The sequence below is a fragment of the Camelina sativa genome, chromosome 14 (genome assembly GCF_030686135.1).
Source record: "Camelina sativa cultivar CO46 ecotype springtype chromosome 14, ASM3068613v1".
NCBI classification, from domain to species: Eukaryota; Viridiplantae; Streptophyta; class Magnoliopsida; order Brassicales; family Brassicaceae; genus Camelina; species Camelina sativa.
In genome coordinates, this window is record NC_141893.1 from 10,797,763 (window position 1) to 10,815,659 (window position 17,897).

General features: G+C 31.7%; 2 long non-coding RNA genes and 1 pseudogene across 4 annotated transcripts; 1 reads left to right on the forward strand and 2 right to left on the reverse strand.

Moving 5' to 3' along the window:
- Positions 1-1,567: 1,567 nt before the first annotated feature.
- Positions 1,568-4,180, reverse strand: LOC147928036 (uncharacterized; annotated as a pseudogene).
- Positions 4,181-4,602: 422 nt separating this feature from the next.
- LOC104743492 (uncharacterized) lies at positions 4,603-5,658 on the reverse strand. Its single transcript, XR_002035066.2, has 2 exons — positions 5,251-5,658; positions 4,603-5,142 (listed from the first exon to the last, which is right to left on the reverse strand). It is a non-coding gene; the product is annotated as an uncharacterized LOC104743492 (long non-coding RNA).
- A 4,361-nt stretch (positions 5,659-10,019) lies between these two features.
- LOC147928037 (uncharacterized) lies at positions 10,020-11,896 on the forward strand. Of its 3 annotated transcripts, none has more exons than XR_015580996.1 (4): positions 10,020-10,403; positions 11,076-11,135; positions 11,326-11,425; positions 11,545-11,896. It is a non-coding gene; the product is annotated as an uncharacterized LOC147928037 (long non-coding RNA). The 3 variants fall into 3 exon arrangements; XR_015580997.1 differs by having other exon boundaries at positions 10,031-10,403; positions 11,301-11,425; XR_015580998.1 differs by having other exon boundaries at positions 10,080-10,403; positions 11,308-11,425.
- The last annotated feature ends 6,001 nt before the right edge of the window (positions 11,897-17,897 follow it).

The window sequence follows — 17,897 nt, forward strand, 5'->3', positions numbered from 1 at the left end:
TGAATATACTGAAATTTGTACCTAACCCCACCATCTAACATTTTCACCATAGCGAGCATTCATAAATTTAACTTAACAGACATGTGACAGCTATAAACATATACATTGTATTCAGCAATTAATTCAAATAATCTAAAAAATAACACCTTTTTAGTTTTTTTTTTCTTAAATTCCAATAGTTTCACACGCGACATTTTGAAAGACTAATGAACTTAAATTTAAATAAATAACAACAAATATATCCAGACACAAAATTCAAAAACCTATAGAAATTTATAAAGGCTTCTCAAAAGTTTATGATGAGTAACCAAAAGAGTAAGATATGAGTCTAAACAAATGTGATTGCTTTGTTGGATATGAGACATTTCTTAACCTCAGAAAAGACGATGTTTGAGCGTGCGGTGAATGTGAATCGTCCATGACAACATTACTTTATGACTCACTAATTGATATTCACTAATGTAAATCGTCCATGACAACATTACTTTCTAAAAAAAAAATTTGAAGAGTAACTAAAATAATTACGGTATGAGTCTAAACAAATGTGATTGCTTCGTTGGATATGAGACTTAATTTGTGTTCATTAAGTCAGAAAAGACAATGCTTGAGTGTGCGGTCAGTAACAGACTCGTTAGTCATTTTATACTTTATTACTCACTAATTGGTATTTGTTCATAATGTAATAGAGTATATTCATTATGTACAATGCTTGAGTCTGACTAACGAGTCTAATGAGTCTGTTAACAAGAATATTCATTGAATAGAGTAACGAGTCTGTTAAAGTAAATTACTTTATTACTCACTAATTGGTATTTGCTCATAATGACAAACGAGTCTGTTAAAGTAGAATGGATATCTATGCGGAAGAATATTTTTATCTGTGGTACTAATTTATTGCATCTGCTTAATTTTTTAGCAAGTAACTAAAACCATTCAACAAGCAAAAGAAAGTGACTAATTTTTGACTTACAAGTTACAAATGTCGTCAAATAAATATCACTAAATGCTCAAGTCACCTCAAAATTTTCAAATAACCAACTTTAATTTCATTACTATACATTACATTTTGGAGAAAAAGTAAACAAAAAAATTGAGTATCATATGTGTAAGTTATAATGTGCTTTATTATTTAAACATATATTCAAGACTTTAATTAGTAATATCATGAGTAACTTAATTTTCATAAAAATGATAGGATACTAAACTTTTATTAACAAGAAGAAATATTGGACAAGTCTCTTACTTGTGGTTTGCTAATAATAACATTTTGGTTACGAATGTGTTTGCAGGTACTGTATATGTGTATTGCACTGTCTAGAATTGTGCGTTGTTTTTTCTTATGTCATAGATACTCTAATTCGTTTCTTCAGAAATAATAAAGCAATCAAATTGGATAGGTTAGGAGCAGCTGCCCTTGTCCATATTTACTTTTATGTAATATTTTGTAAATGGTGGAGATGGGATCAGTGGCGGAGCCAGAAAAATTATTCATGGTGTCATAACTCATAATATTTTTCTCAAAAAAATATAGATTATGATAAAAAAAATGTTATTACAAAAGTTCATTCTAAAGATGAATCCTACGCTCACTCATACTTTGGAAACATTTAATCACTGTTTCGTTTGTCACAGTGTCAAGTACCTGTTTTTCAATAAAGCAAACTAGACAATCACTAAAAAATGTATCACAAATACGATTACGTGAAGCTGTCTTCACAATGTTCATTGCAGAAAAACATCTTTCAACGGTTGCGGTAGCAACAGGTAGAATCAAGGCTAGCTTCAAAAGTCGATAAACCAAAGAATGAGAAATATGTTTCTTTGTCTCCACCATCACACGAGCTAGATCACCAAGACTTTTAAGATTAGAAAACCTTTCATCTCTTTGCACATTATCAAGATAGATGTCAAGTTGATGATCAAGAGATACACGCTCCACAAAACTAAAGTCATCTGGATAAAGCTCAGCCATTCTCACCAACATTGATTTATTAAATTGCCGAAAAGAATCCACCAGACTTAAGGATGCAATGCAAACAAGTAGTTCTGAATTTACCTCGTCAAATCGATCATTGAACTCTTGAAGTTGCATATCTAAGACAGTGTAGAAACAATCTACCTTATAGTGATGCAAGTTGCTTATGTTGGTCTTTTTCCTTGGCCTTCTTGAATCAACAAACTCTTCGTCCATATTAAGCACTTCAGTATTGTTTTTCTCACCAAAAGAACATACTTTAGTAAGAAAATCATCCCATCCATCATCTCTAAGCTTCTGCAGTTGTCGCTTAGTAGATGCCACTAATGAAATAGCATTCAAGATATCTTGATCTCTTCTCTGTAAAGCCTTGGATAAGCTATCAGTGAGCCCCAAAATATGTAAGGTTAACTGGAGATAGAAAGCAAAATCAAAGGTATGAAAGTATTTGAGGAGGCCATATGCTTGTCTCCTTTTGGTTGTGTCTACGCCCTCATCCTAAATATATTCAAGAACCTCAATAATACAAGAAAACAAATCAACAAGCCGTAGTAAAGTCCTATAATGTGAACCCCAGCGAGTATTTGTAGGCCGTTGAAGTTAAAGCTCCTGATTTAACCCAGTTCCAGTCTTAATTTCACCATTACTAATCCCTTCTTCAATTTTTTTGTGATAGCTTTCCCGAAGCATGTCTTTTCTCTTGCAAGAAGCCCCGACCACATTCAATAAGAGAGAAACCATATCAAAAAAGTCTCCAACTTCAAAATGTTTTTTTGCTACCGCCACAACAACTAACTGCAATTGATGGGCAAAGCAATGAACATAATACACTGAACTACTTTCTTTCAAAATCAGGGACCTCAATCCATTGAATTCTCCTTTCATGTTGCTAGCTCCATCGTAACCTTGTCCTTTCACCTTTTTCAAACTCAATCCATGTTTGGCAAACAAAGAATCAATAGCAATCTTCAGAGATAAAGAAGATGTCTCCTTCACATGACTAATGCCAACAAATCTTTCTTTTACTATTCCATACTTATCAACAAAGCAAAAAACCACAACCATCTGCTCTTTGTCTGAAACATCAGCTGATTCATCTACCAATAAGCCAAAGACATCGTTACCAATTTCTTGGATAACAGATTTAGTTACTTCTTCTGCAAAGCAGTGCACAATATCTTTTTGAACTGGAGGAGATGTCATCTGATTATTTTTAGGAGCATTCTTCAACACAACTTTTCTCACAATCTCATTTTGGCCAGCAGTATATTTGAGAAGCTCCAAAAAATTACCTTTATTTGTTGAATCTTCTGTCTCGTCATGGCCACGAAAAGGTAATCCTTGATGTAACAAATGTCTAGAAACATCAATTGAAGCACTCAGCCGAACTCGATACTCATCTTTCATAACATCAATTTGCTTCTGTAAAGCATGTTTGATAGACTGACCTTGTCTCATCAAGGCATCACATTTATTTTTGGAAATGCTGTGAAAACTAGTATGATCACCTACATGCTTAGTAAACCCATAGGTTTTATTCCACCCACAATAACCAATCGAAACAAAAGCATCACTCCCACCTTGTTTCTCAGCTTGATCTTTGAATAAATAACAACACAAGCAAAAAGCTTTTTCTTTTTCCACACTATACTCTAACCAATCACTTCCATATTGATCATACCATTGTGGATTAAAACGCCGTAATATACCTCCTACAATAATTTGTTTAAAATTATGATCACGAGGTTGATAAGGTCCTCTTATCAAATATCTACGTCGTATCTCCTCTCTTTGATTAGGATGATAACTTAGAATGCTTTTTCTTTTAGCTGGATCCCATGGCAAGTCATCCGAATCAATGTTGGGTGGTGGAGATTTTCTTTTCAAAAATCTATCAATTGTATTGCCTACAAAAAATACACAACCGAACAAATTATCTATACATGTAACATGTTTGCGTAATTATTTGTACAAAAAAATCTAACATACAAGTAATGAAATAAATTTTTGTTACGTTCTAACTAGGTAACAAACTAACAATAATAAATAATAATTCATGATTCCATTCCCACTAAGATATCCAAGAGAAAAACTATTAAGCAATCCCTTCTATTTTCACAAATCCAAAATCCTGTATAGTATTTTAATTACTTAAACTAAACAAAACAAAAAAATCTTATACAAATGAATTAACTTACAATTCATAGTTTTCAATCTGCTTAAGCAAAGATGATGATGGAAATTGGAAGAGGAAGACTGGAAGACTACGCACGATGATGATGGAAGAGGAAGAGTCCAAACTTTTGTTAAATTAGGTTTTTTTAATCAACTTATTATTATGTTTAGTCATACAAATATATTGGATTAAGATTTTGTTAAAAGCTAAGTCCACCAGTTTGCCCAAAAGCCCAATGACCATATGTTAATATTTATTTAAGGGTGTCAACAAAATTTCATAGGGATGTCAAACGTAACTTAAACATATGCGAATTAATTATTTTCATAAAAACTCTTCTAAATTTTATAATTTCATGGGTGTCATATGCCTCCGCCACTGGATGGGATTCTTACTTAGACAATGAGTTGCATAATTCACATATGTCACTTACCCAATAATAAAACATGGATTAATAAATGATCCCTTTTTTATTAGAAATTTATCGTCGATACAACAATAATATGCAGATCGATATGATAATTATGAAAGCTTCAAGAGCAAATACTTCCTATATGCCAACCATAATTAAACGATAACTAGTATCATACATTATTATAAACTGTATGATCGATATATACTTTGTTTGACTATTTCGGATCATTCTAAGGATTTGAGAAGATTCTCTCATCCATCGCCTGAAAATATCTTGTAGTAGTGTCGGCGATGAAACGTGGGTCCTTGATGTCTTCGCTAACCTTCTCATACTGTATGGTCCAGATTGCTCGGCCACCGTCACTGTCTTCCGTTTGAATGACGGTCATGGTTCCTTCGAGCTTCGTGAAGTAATCTGGGTCTCGCGAGTTGGCCTCGTCTTCATCATCATCATCACTGTCGATGAGATCAGGTATTACCAGCGTGTTGAACCACTCCGAGATCTGAAAGCACTCCATTCTTAGCCGAACCTTTTTCTTCTCCGAAGGTAGATCAACCTCTACCTCCTCAGTCGAAACTTTGGTGAAAACATATAATATAGCAATTAGAGTTGTAATCAAAAAATATTAATTGAATTATGAATTAACATATGTTTTTGTATGTGTAATGGGAAATATATAGTTACATTGGTGTCTTGTGGTTTTCGCGAGGGCCGGCCCAACTGTATTTGATGCCTAAAGCTAAAATTTTTTTTTGCCCATTAACAAACATTTAATAAAAAATATTAACAAAACTAGGCATATCGTGGCTCGAACTCGGATCACTTAAGTAGAAACGGTGTACATAAAACCACTGTACCACTGCAACATCCAAGACATGTTGCCCCGTATATTGGTAATAAATATTGGCGCCTAAAGCTCTTGCTTTACGAGCTTTAGGTCAGGGCCGGCACTAGTTTTCGCTATCTTCATGTAACCTTCACAGAATCTATACGCCGGAGACTTGATATCAAACTCAACAGAGATATATCCTCCTAGTGTTATTCTCTATTTTTTTTGTTTTCTCTAAGTATATTTTGTTATGTGGGTTTGATAATAATCTCCTCAATGAAGGTCTTTATATATAGAAAGAGTTTGATGAAAGTTTTACAATAGTTATTACTTTTTTACGGTTTTACCTAACGTCACCATCTTCTGGATTCTTTTTAAATTTGAGCAAAAGCTTAAAAGCCAAGCTAATTACAAGTTGCATTCTGCTTTATTTTTCTTTGGCTAAAACCATTGCATTCTGCTAATGAACAATTAATATAAATTGTGCAGACCAATTTTGTTTTTTTCTTTTCTACCACATTGATGGCATGTAAACGAACATTTTCAATGGGGAATTCAGAAAAATAACCCCTTTAAAGTTTTATTTTTCCCAAAAAATATCATAAATTTTTGTTTTTTCAACTTTCCAATAGAAAACCAAATGATCAATTTATAAGACTAAATGACCATTAACAAACTAAAAATGAAATAAATGTTATAAAAACCTTACCAGGAAAATCCAATGGGAAAAACGATGGTTAAGGGAAAAAGAGTGCAGTGCGCTTTTACTCCCCCTCTTGAGTACATCATTTGAAATATTTGAGATGACCGAACCAATATGATGAAGTAGCTTCTTAAAAATAGTGGTTGGAAACACCTTAGTAAATGGTTCGCCAAATCTACACTTGAACAAATTTGTAGGACATGTATATTACCGTACATCACCATTCTTCTACAAGCTGTTGGTCTCTTAGATGACTCATCTTGATCATTATCTTCGTCTCTCACAATCTCATCAATGTATGTCAAAGACTTTGAAGATTATAGTCTTTCACCATTGGAATCATAATATTTCTCTTCAGATGTTTATATTTCGCGTGTTCTTCGTTGTCTCGTTAAAAACCTTTCATGCAAAAACCCAATGGGATAAAAACCATGATAAGGGAAAAAGAGTACAACCACGCTTATGATCATCTTTCTCCCTCTGAAAGCATCATCTTCAGGTTATACATTATGATCATATATATCATCTTTTCTGAACTGTTATAAACAGAACTCATATGATTTTTAGACTTACTAGCAGTTGATCTTATCTTTCTAGGACATTAATTTCAATTGGAGCACAACTGGTATATGTGACTTTGTCACTCAAGGTCAGAAAATGGCTCTTGCATGCTTTTAGCATCTTTGCAAACTTTGCTAATAAATTATCTTTTTAATTTCTAACGCACATTTCTTAGTATGAGAATCAAGATAATTTCTTACAATATATTTCTTTACCAGCTGTTTATTCTCTCCCCCTCATGTTAGAAAAACTGACTCACTAAAACAGTCTCTGCATCTCAAGCCTCAAAGGGTCTAACATATTTCCAACATTCTTTCAAATTCCATCTTATATAACTGTGGTGGAATAACCAGAATGTATAACACATTTAGATGGAAAATATCTGGTTTCTGACCCAAACAAATTGTAATGGGGAATATTCATGATAATTTGTTGGCATGATGCGAATTTATTGACATGTAGAGTCATTTATGTCAATTACTTAGCATGATTTCACCACCATTGTCAATTAACCAAATACTCTCGCAAACACCATGTTGCAAGTTAATAACAAACATATATAGTGGATGATCAGTCCACAATATCGCTTTATATATATACGAGAAATTTGACTTTATCCAAATTCATGGGGTCGGTGAAAACCATATAATCGGCTTGCTTTGTAAAGCAGCACACATAATAAATCACAAAGAAAACTCTTTAGGTTCTCTAATAAATCTTTTCAGAAATTTCTGATTATTCTTTCGCATCACTACTAAACCGGAATGGCTTAACCGGTCATTCCAAACAGTGAGATTTTCATTAAACCTTTTGGTTTATTATAAGCATTTTATCTTCTAGTTAATGCATGTAATCTCTAAAATACTTTTCTTGTCCTGCGTAATACTTATGATTTCAAAGTTTTTTCTTCGCATATTGTCTCAACATGATTACTTTTCAAATCCTCAAGATTTGTTTTTTCATATGAGTGATTAAACTCATTTTGGGTGTGAACATAATCTTATATTTGTTCCATCACCTCTGTATATGGGATTCATGAATTCTCTCCCTCGAGATGATGACACTTCATGTCTATCAATCTCGATTTGAATTCTACTTTGTAATCAATAACATTCTCAAATTGGGTAATATATTATATCTTAGACCCTTTTAACTTTGAGACTAATTGGGAGATTATAACACATAATTATCAAATTATGTTCCCATAGGCAATAGTATATATATACTCTTCAAGAGCTTTCAATATTTTTTCTACTACTTCTTAATATTGTAGTAGAATAGTGGATATTGTCTCACACTAGCTTCTTTCATCATATATATATATATATATATATATATATATATATATATGAGATATGTACTTCTTATTTACTTATAGTGGAGACACTAGTCGACTTAACCGCGACCATATATATATATATATCATACCCATATTTATAGCTATTTTTATAGCAACTTTCTTATCATTGATGTGACATTTTTCTTTTTCTTTGCATAAAGTCATATTCAGTTTAATGAATAGACCAAGCCAATAGGATGTGATTTACATCAACATCTCATAATTTTACAGTCACAAAAAAATAAGATTATAATATTTTTTAAAAATATTTTTTTTTTACTATATTGTGTCTTACATGACAACAATATTTTGTGACAAGTAAAATATATTTTCTCTAATATATTTCCAACAATGATATTATATTCTATTATAATATTGGTAATAAGTGAAATTAAATTGTTTGTATATATTCTCTTATATACTTTTAGTCATTTACTTTCTTTAGATTATTCTAAAGAATAAGTGAATTTTTATGGTCATATACTTGGACTTAAACCTCTCCATAGAAGTGATGCCAAGAAAACAAAATCAATAATTATTATTCACCAACAAGGTTGGGAACAAGATTTAAAATATTTCATCATGATATTATATCTAATTTTCTTAGATTTAATATTGTGATTAAACAAATAAAGTAAATCACAAACATTATAAACAATGATATAAATGAATGCTAAATAAATATTAAGCATCATTTCTTTATATATATATATCTATATATATATATATATTTTTAAACGTTTTTTTTAACTTAAGATTTTATCATAAAATCTAAAACGTTTTACCAAAAAATATAATTATAATAATAATATAATTATATATAAATTGTGCAGACCAATTTTGTTTTTTTTCTTTTCTACCACATTGATGGCTTGTAACCGAACATTTTCAATGGGGAATTCAGAAAAATAACCCCTTTAAAGTATTATTTTTCCCAAAAAAATATCATAAATTTTTGTTTTTTCAACTTTCCAATAGAAAACCAAATGATCAATTTATAAGACTAAATGACCATTAACAAACTTAAAATGAAATACACAGTATATTTAAATAATTAAAATTGGTTTTAAACTTAAAATACTGCAAAATCAATTACAGAATCCTTCCTTTTAAGGAATTCTCCATTTTCGAAAATATATGGATTAATACCAAATATATATTTGGAAAGCATATGATATATATTAGTTTAAATTAATATTTCTAATTGACTAGAGACTGGAAAAATGTAATTTATTCATTAGAACATGGTATTGTGGATTGTTTTTCTGAATTAATGATTTTGTTTTGTTTGCAAAATTTGTTTAAGTTGTATTTGAGATATTTTTTAATTCATAAAAACTTAATAACAACAAAAAAAAAGTGATTTATCTATGTAACTATTGTCATATACTATTAACAAATTAGCAAAGAAAATGAATCAACAAAATATTTTTGTTCCGTTGCAAGCGAGAATTTTTTTCGGTCTCTTAACTCAAAATGACAATACATGATCATGACTCGTTTATGAATATCTGTCCTCACTTATTATCTCTCTCGCCAAAAACTTCTCTCTTTCTACAAAATGAATTTGTTAGAATGTACCTACTACTACATGCATGGGACTAAATCTTATATTAGATTTTACAAGAAAAAACAAATCAAACATGATTTAAAAAATCAATAATACTGAATTGATAAACTGGATCTTGAGCCACTAAATTGATTCTTCATCCGAGTCCAAGTAGCAAAGCAATAAATATTGTTGCTCATTGCATGAGATGATGGCACACTAGGAAAAATGTGTTATATAGTTACGTATTTTTGCTACGAAAAAATTAATAACAAATAATATCTACAAACTATTACAATTTAGTGACAAAATTTAAACTAATAGATATTATAGCTAATTAGTTACTAAATGTAACTAAATAAAGATAAATAGTAACATATATAATTTGTAGCAAAAATGCTACATATTTTGTGACAAAATATTGTAACAGTGTGGTACACAACTTAAATGTAGCAAATTGATAGCAAAAGTTGTTTGGAAACTGAAGAACCAACACTTAGAAAAAAAAAGTAACACTTCCCTTTATTATACTGTTTGGAGACAGATATTATATATAAAAAAAAAGTTTAGACCCGTAAAAAAAAACTTTGCAGATCTCTTCTCCTCTCTATCGTTGATGTCTGACCTACTCTTCCACCGTCGTCGCCGCTATGGCTGAACCGAGCTCCCCCAACCTCATACTACTCGTCCACCTCCTCCTTCTCTCTTTCATTCGACCCAGCTCACCCAAACCCTAAATCACCTTCAATCGAATCTACATGCATATCTTGCCTATAAGACTAGAATTGAAGATTCATTCTCTTCGTGGTTTCAACAAGCCTAAATGAATTCAATGTGGCAATGTCTCTCGTTTTGGGTAAGCCTCTTTCTCTCTTGCGATGGTGAATTCTGTTCGTGGGGTTTTAATCTGATAGGGGTTAATTTAGGGTTTAAATTTGGTGTTTTTTAATCTTTTTTTTTTTGAATTGTGCTAGATTTGTGAATTTTGTTATGGGGTTTGGATTATGTTCTGCTTAGAGTATTTGGTTTAATCCCTCACAAATTCAGCTTATAAATGACTTAATTATATGTTAGTTATCATATCTTTTGATTTTGTTTCTTCCTATCGGGTGAATTAGGAATAGAGACAGCAAACTTAGGTTTATTTTTTGTCCTTCTGTTTTAAGATTCTGTGTTTTGCTATTTTTGAGAGGTTGACTTTTGGTTTGTTTGTCTTCTCGATTTCCTATCCCTTTTATCTCGATCTCCAATCTCATATTGAAATTGTCATCAAATCATGTGTGTCTAATAGCTGATAATCTGAATTCATTGGATGTTGAAACAGAACATTCATAATTGTTCCTTGTTGCAAATAGTGTATCTGATTTTAACGAGAAGAGGTAAATTAAACATTCATTTTTGGTCCTTGTTAAACTTTTCTTAAATTGGCAAGTAAGAACAATTTGCAGGTCTGCTAAAGCTTTGTAGTTTAGCTGTGCTTGTTTGTTTTTAGCTGCTAAATTTGAAGAGATATCCGTTTCTCTCTCAGGAACCACGGGAAGAGTCTAAGCCTCTCTCACATGCGTTAAGAGAAGACAGAACATCCCAGGTGCGTTTATGAGCAGCTCCACTGTCATAAAAGCTGGAATCAGTCACAAAATTATTAACTTTCTAGTCTCTTATTTGTAATGTCCATTTCCTCTTCTAAGCACACCAGTTTGAATTTCATTCGACATATGATTTTTGTGAATGATGTAACCTAAAGACACACCAGTTCTTAGAAATGTTTTTGGGTGTAGGAAGTTGCTACTTTTGGGACTGTAAGTCGTCCTTAAGTATTGTGGTGAGACTGAGTTTCTCGATAACTGGAGATGGTGAGTATTGATGGCTGCAAGAAAGGTAACTAACTTATCTTAATGCGGTCTGATGTTCTTGATGTTTACTTGTTTAGTTGTTGGTCAAATTTCTAGTGATATTGTTCCTATTACTAGAGGCTAAAGTTTTGAAAATATCTGCAGGTCAAGTTCAGTTTGTTTCAGTTTCCAGTGGGTGGTATTCACAGGCAACTCAAGTGCACATGGTAGAGTTGGTGTCACCGCTGCCGTCTGCTGCTTCAATCCTCGAGTACTTGACTGCAGAGGTTCTTGAGTTAGCTAGAAACACTAGCAAAGATCTAAAAGTGAAGAGTATAACTTCATGGCATTTGCAGTTGGCCATCAGAGGAATGTGGGAATGATAAGTTTAGGACATGATTTTGTGTTTTTTTATGACTTGGTTTGATGGTTACATGTTTTCTTCTAGAGTTCATGTTTGTAATGTGTTCACTTTGTATGCTTTTCTTTAAATGGAAAAAAAATGTAATTTATGATTTTTTTGTTGGCTTTAGATCTTTAGAAATCTATCAATTGATTATTGTTATAATAGGTGTACAATTTGACAGAATAAATGTAAATGTTTATAACAAGTAACTGTGTAGCTTGTTGTGAGTATATTAGTCACCAAAATTTTGTGGCTTTTTGTATATAGTCCCTACTAATGTGTCTGGCGCAAATTGTAACAAATGGTGGTAGATAAATGTAATAATTAGTAGCAACTTGTGACATATTAATTTGTATCTAATTTGTGGCAATTTGCGACAATTTATCATAAAGAAGAATTTTGCGACGACCAAATAGTTGCAATTTTTTTTTGTCTCAAAACTGTAACAAAATTTATTTAGCTACGCAAAACGTATTATATCTACATAATTTTTCGTAACTATACAATACAATTTTACTAGTGGCAAGTCGTCTCGTCTCCATCGATCCGAATGTCTTTGCTCGTGCTCGACCGTCAAACTCAAACCACATTAATAAGTCATTACTTAGGTAACTTTTATAGAGACTCATGATGAGGATCCATTTTATTTAACTTTTTTACTTAGATAAGTTTTATAGAGACCCACACTTATATATTTTAAAGATTCAACTTTTAAGCGCTTTGCTTAAGGAGATATTCGTCTATCTCTTTGAAGTTCTTGACAGCAAAGTCCTTGATGACGTGTGGGTCAGCGATCTCATGGCTGGTCTTCTCAAACTCACCAGACCATTTCAGAAGGCTTCCACCGTCCTTAGGAATAACTGTGATGTGGTTCCTTCGAATGTTTTGTAGTACTCCATCATTTCGCCACCGATGATGCTGTGCAACATACTTTTGTTCTCCAAATCAACTGCTTCGATCCTCTCATCCAGTGGAAATCCTATATATACGGGTAAAAGTAGAAATTAACATGGTTAACATATTTTGAATAATTTTATGGTGAGAGAGTGAAACATAGATCATTAAGGGACATGACATGGATGGTTTTCTTATTAAAGTCTTTAATATATACATTAATTAGTTACGGTTTATTTTTTATTTTTCTTTGTTGAGGAAGCGGTTTACTTATTTTTCTTATAAAATACGGTTTATAATTTATAAAGTATCGTTCAAATACTACGTACTGATATAATAATATTCATGGGCATATATTGTAAATACGTGACCTGTCTCTATATAATATACTCCGAAAACCAAACTCAACAATCATAAATAAGGATAACTCATGAGGATCCATTTTATTAAACTTTGTACTTAGATAAGTTTTATAGAGACCCACACTTATATATCTTAAAGATTCAACTTTTAAGTGCTTTGCTTAAGGAGATATTCGTCTATCTCTTTGAAGTTCTTGACAGCAAAGTCCTTGATGACATGTGGGTCAGCGATCTCATACCATTTCAGAAGGCTTCCACCGTCCTTAGGAATAACTGTGATGGTTCCTTCGAATGTTTTGTAGTACTCCATCATTTTGCCACCGATGATGCTGTACAACATGCTTTTGTTCTCCAAATCCACTGCTTCGATCCTCTCATCCGATATCTTCACCAGTGGAGATCCTATATATACAGGTAAAAGTAGAAATTAACATGGTTAACATATTTTGAATAATTTTATGGTGAGAGAGTGAAACATAGATCATCTAGGGTTTAACTACGCTAAATTATCGTACTATATTAATTGAGAAGTACAAATATAAAACTAACCTTAAAATGTGTAAAAAATTACATTCAATTGCCATTAGAAAAACTTAAGTAAGATTAAATAATTAATTAAATAAATATTTTTAATTAAAAAAACGAAAATAGAGGAAACATCAAATAAAATAAATTGTAGAAAAATAAACAAAAATCTGTTAGAATCAAAACTACTGTAATTTGTACTTAAAAAAAACTAACAGATAATTTTTTTTTTACATGTTAGTTATATTTTTTTACTTACTTCATAACTATAGCAAAGATTTCACAAAGGTTTAAATAATTTTATTCATTACATGCAAATGTTTTATTGACAGGTTTTCAACAAACATTTTTAAAATACAAAAATTATCATATAAGCAACAAATTTTTAATCACAAACCATTATAAATAACATAATAACAAAATAAATTATTACAAATTTTTATAAAAAAAAGTTCAGTCCGCGGTTTTCCGCGGGATAGTACATAATAGCCCATTAAGGGACATGACATGGATGGTTATCTTATTAAAGTCTTTGATATATACATTTCTTCCACACTTGGTTTTTTGAAAAATAAATGTCTTCTCGAATGAAGTACTTAATCTGATTGAGTGCGACCACATTTATTGTTCTCTGTCCATTCAATTTTGCCATTTAGGAAATTATTCGAATCATGAGTAATGAATGGTTACAAATTAAGATAGAGTGAAACAATGTACTTTTAATTTAGATAACAAAACAACCAAATTGGATAGGTCCATATTTACTTTTATTTAATATTTTGTAAACGGTGGAGATGAATTTCTTACTTGAACAATGACTATCATCATAAATTACCATAAACTGTATGAATGATCGATATATATGCATGCATAAGGTTCTAGATAAATAATGATACTGAAATAAATAATTTATCGTAAATATACGTAGATATATGTTAATCGTTAAAAGTAGTATAAATTAACAAGTAGATTAACCTGTACAAAAGCAAGACTACTTTTATATCGCATTGGTATTTTTTGAGTTACCAATCATACCTCATGTCTATTTTCCTGTAACCCTTATTACATCCGTTATTATGCTAAAAAAACCTTACACCCTTTCCAATAGTTATCTATATTTTTTTTGTTTGAATTTTCTATTTTACATTTACGGTATAATTTTGAAGAGATATGATTTAGTATTTAGAGTATAAGATTAAAAGCATTATGCTATTTTAGTATTTTTAGAATTTTAGAAATGATGTGCTAAATTTAAAACCAAAACTTATTTCTATGCATTTTGTGAAATTTGTCCTTCTATTAGCCCACTTCATAATTATAAACTTATAAATGTATATACAGTATTTAAATTCTTTTCAAGGCATATTTAAATAATATCATTTACATTTCATATATAATTTAATGAAAATACTATTTTACATACAAAATATTTGATTTTTTAACCCATGCATCGCGTGGGTAACTTTCTAGTATTGTATATGGGAGCTTTCTTTGCCTAGTTGATGCCTTATAAACGAACCTTTTTTAAGGGGATATTTTTTGGAAAAGAAAAATGGAGATTTTTTTAAAAAACTATCACGTTTTTAGTGTTTTTCTTTGGTTTTTTTAATTTCCAATAGTTTCACATGAAAAATTTAAAAGACTAATGAAATAAAATTAAAATAACTAACAAAAAAAATATATTTCTAAGCACAAATTTTTTTTAAAAAACAAAATTTATAAAGGTTTCTCAAAATTTTTGAAGAGTAACTACGATAATTACTGTATGAGCCTAAACAAATGTGATTGCTTCGTTGGATATGAGATTAAAGACAATGCTTGAGTGTGCGGTGAGTAACAGACTCGTTAGACTCACTAATTGGTATTTCTTCATAATGTAATAAAGGAAATTCATTATGTACAATGCTTGAGTCTGACTAACGAGTCTAATGAGTCTGTTAACGAGAATATTCATTGAATAGACTAACGAGTCTGTTAAAGTATATTACTTTATTACTCACTAATTGGTATTTGCTCATAATGACTAACGAGTCTGTTAAAAGTATATTACTTTACTACTCACTAATTGGTATTTGCTCGTAATGACAAATGAGTCTGTTAAAGTAGAATGGATATCTACGCGGAAGAATATTTTTCTCTGTGGTGCTAATTTATTGCATCTGCTTTTTTTTTTTCTCAAGGATAATATATTGATTTAAACTTAAACATTACAAAGTTGTTGTAATAGCCAAATAGGCTTTGTTACAGATTCGACAAAGTATTCAACATCCTGTCAACCAAAGTTTGCTAAAGAATGAGCAGCTGAATTAGATGATCTCTTTATAAATATACAATCACATAATTGAAATTTTGATCTCTAAAACTGTATGTCTCGTAGCAAGTTTGAAATAGAAGCATTTTTCTTTTGTCCGTTGACTAGCTTTACAAGTGTCTCATAATCACCTTCAAAGATTGCCGAAGTATAACCCCGAATCCAAGTATGTCGGAGGGCCAGTAAAAGAGCTTTTGCTTCTGCTTCTAAAGCTGAATTGGAAGGTAGTAATTTTGATGCTCCCCAAACCAGAGGATCCCCCTGATGGTTTCTGATTATCCATCCGCCTGTTGAAACATGACTATGACTATTAAAAGCTGCATCAAAGTTACATTTTATCATCGGGAAAATAGGAGGTGACCAAGAAAGTATGTTTGGCATCAAATTGTTGCAATTGGGACTTCCAAAGAGTAAAGGGTTATTAATCCAGTCTCTTGTATCAACGTGAGCTTTTAAAATCGTGACTGTAGGTCCTTCCCAAAATCCTTCAAAGACTAGTAAATTCCTAGCTTTCTATATCCGCCACAATATCCAGAAGGGCAAGAGGGAGTCATGAGTGTTATTTTCATGTGTCTGTATATTAAGAATCGTTTGAATAGAAAGTTCCACATCCGTATGCAATTGACTGATGTATTGTGTTGAAATGCCCGACATATTCCAAACCATTCGTGCAAAAGGACATGTGAACAAGGCATGGAGAATGGTCTCATCCTCGTGGTTACATCTTGGACAGATAGCAGGAATGCACATACCTCTAGTACGTAAGCGGGTTGTTGTTGGTAAAGCTCTAGAGAGAACCCTCCATAAGAAGTGTTTGATTTTTGGTAATATTTGTAATTTCCAAATTCTGTTCTTTAATTCAATCTAACCATGAGGAATATTTGGTACAGGATTTGGGTCAAAAGGGTTATGAGTAAGAAACCAGTAACCTGATTTTACTGTGTATTCTCCAGAGAGTGTATAGTTCTAGATTAATCTGTCCTCTGTTTCAACCTGAGATATATACACTTTTGATATCTGCACAATCAGCCGGGTTCACAATGGTGTCTACTTGTTGTGTATCCCAAGTACGATAACTTCCCGTCTTTTTTATCAACACATCTAAGGTCAGGTTGCAGTTAGGATCAATTGTTCTTACCTCTCGGGATGGCATACTCTCCAAGACATTATCTATACCCAAGCGAATCATCTTACCATTTCCAATCAAAAAACGAGTGCCTTTCTTTATCAAGTCCAGTCCATTTAGTAAAGAAAACCATCCATAAGATTGATTTTTTTCGTTCTTTTGCATCCAAAATCTGGCCATCTGAATAATAACGTGCTTTCATGACTCTACCAAAGAGAGAATTAGGAAATTTCAAAAGTCTCCACGCTTGTTTGGCCAACATAGCATCATTGAACTTTTCTAAATCTCTGAAACCTAGTCCACCTTCCTTTTTTGAGTATTTTAGTCTGCTCCATGATATCCAAGGAACACCTCTCTGATTAGCTTTTCGTTCCCACCAAAAATTCATTAGTAAAGTTTCTATGTCTGAAGTGACTCCTTTTGGTAATTTAAAACACGACATAGCATATACGGGCATGGAGACTGCAACTGATTTCATCATTATCTCTTTCCCTGCGGGAGATAAGGATTTGACACTCCAATGAGACGTTCTCCTTCTCACTCGGTCTATAATATAAGTGAACATTTCTTTCTTTTTTCTCCCAAACTGTTCAGGAAGACCTAAGTATTTTCCTCCTCCACCATGATTTGGTATACTTAGTAGAGCCTTTAGTCTATCCTGAGTTGCACCATATACTCGAGATCCAAAAGTGATGACTGATTTTGATGGGTTTATTTGCTGACCTGAATAATATTCATACACATCAAAAACATCCCTTAAGGCTTGACAATTCCGTCTATTGGCTTGACAAAAGAATAGTGAATCATCCGCAAATTGTAGATGAGTGATTCTTGGTACACCATTTCATATTGATTCCTTTTATATCTCCATCTTTTGCACTTGAAGTGATTAAA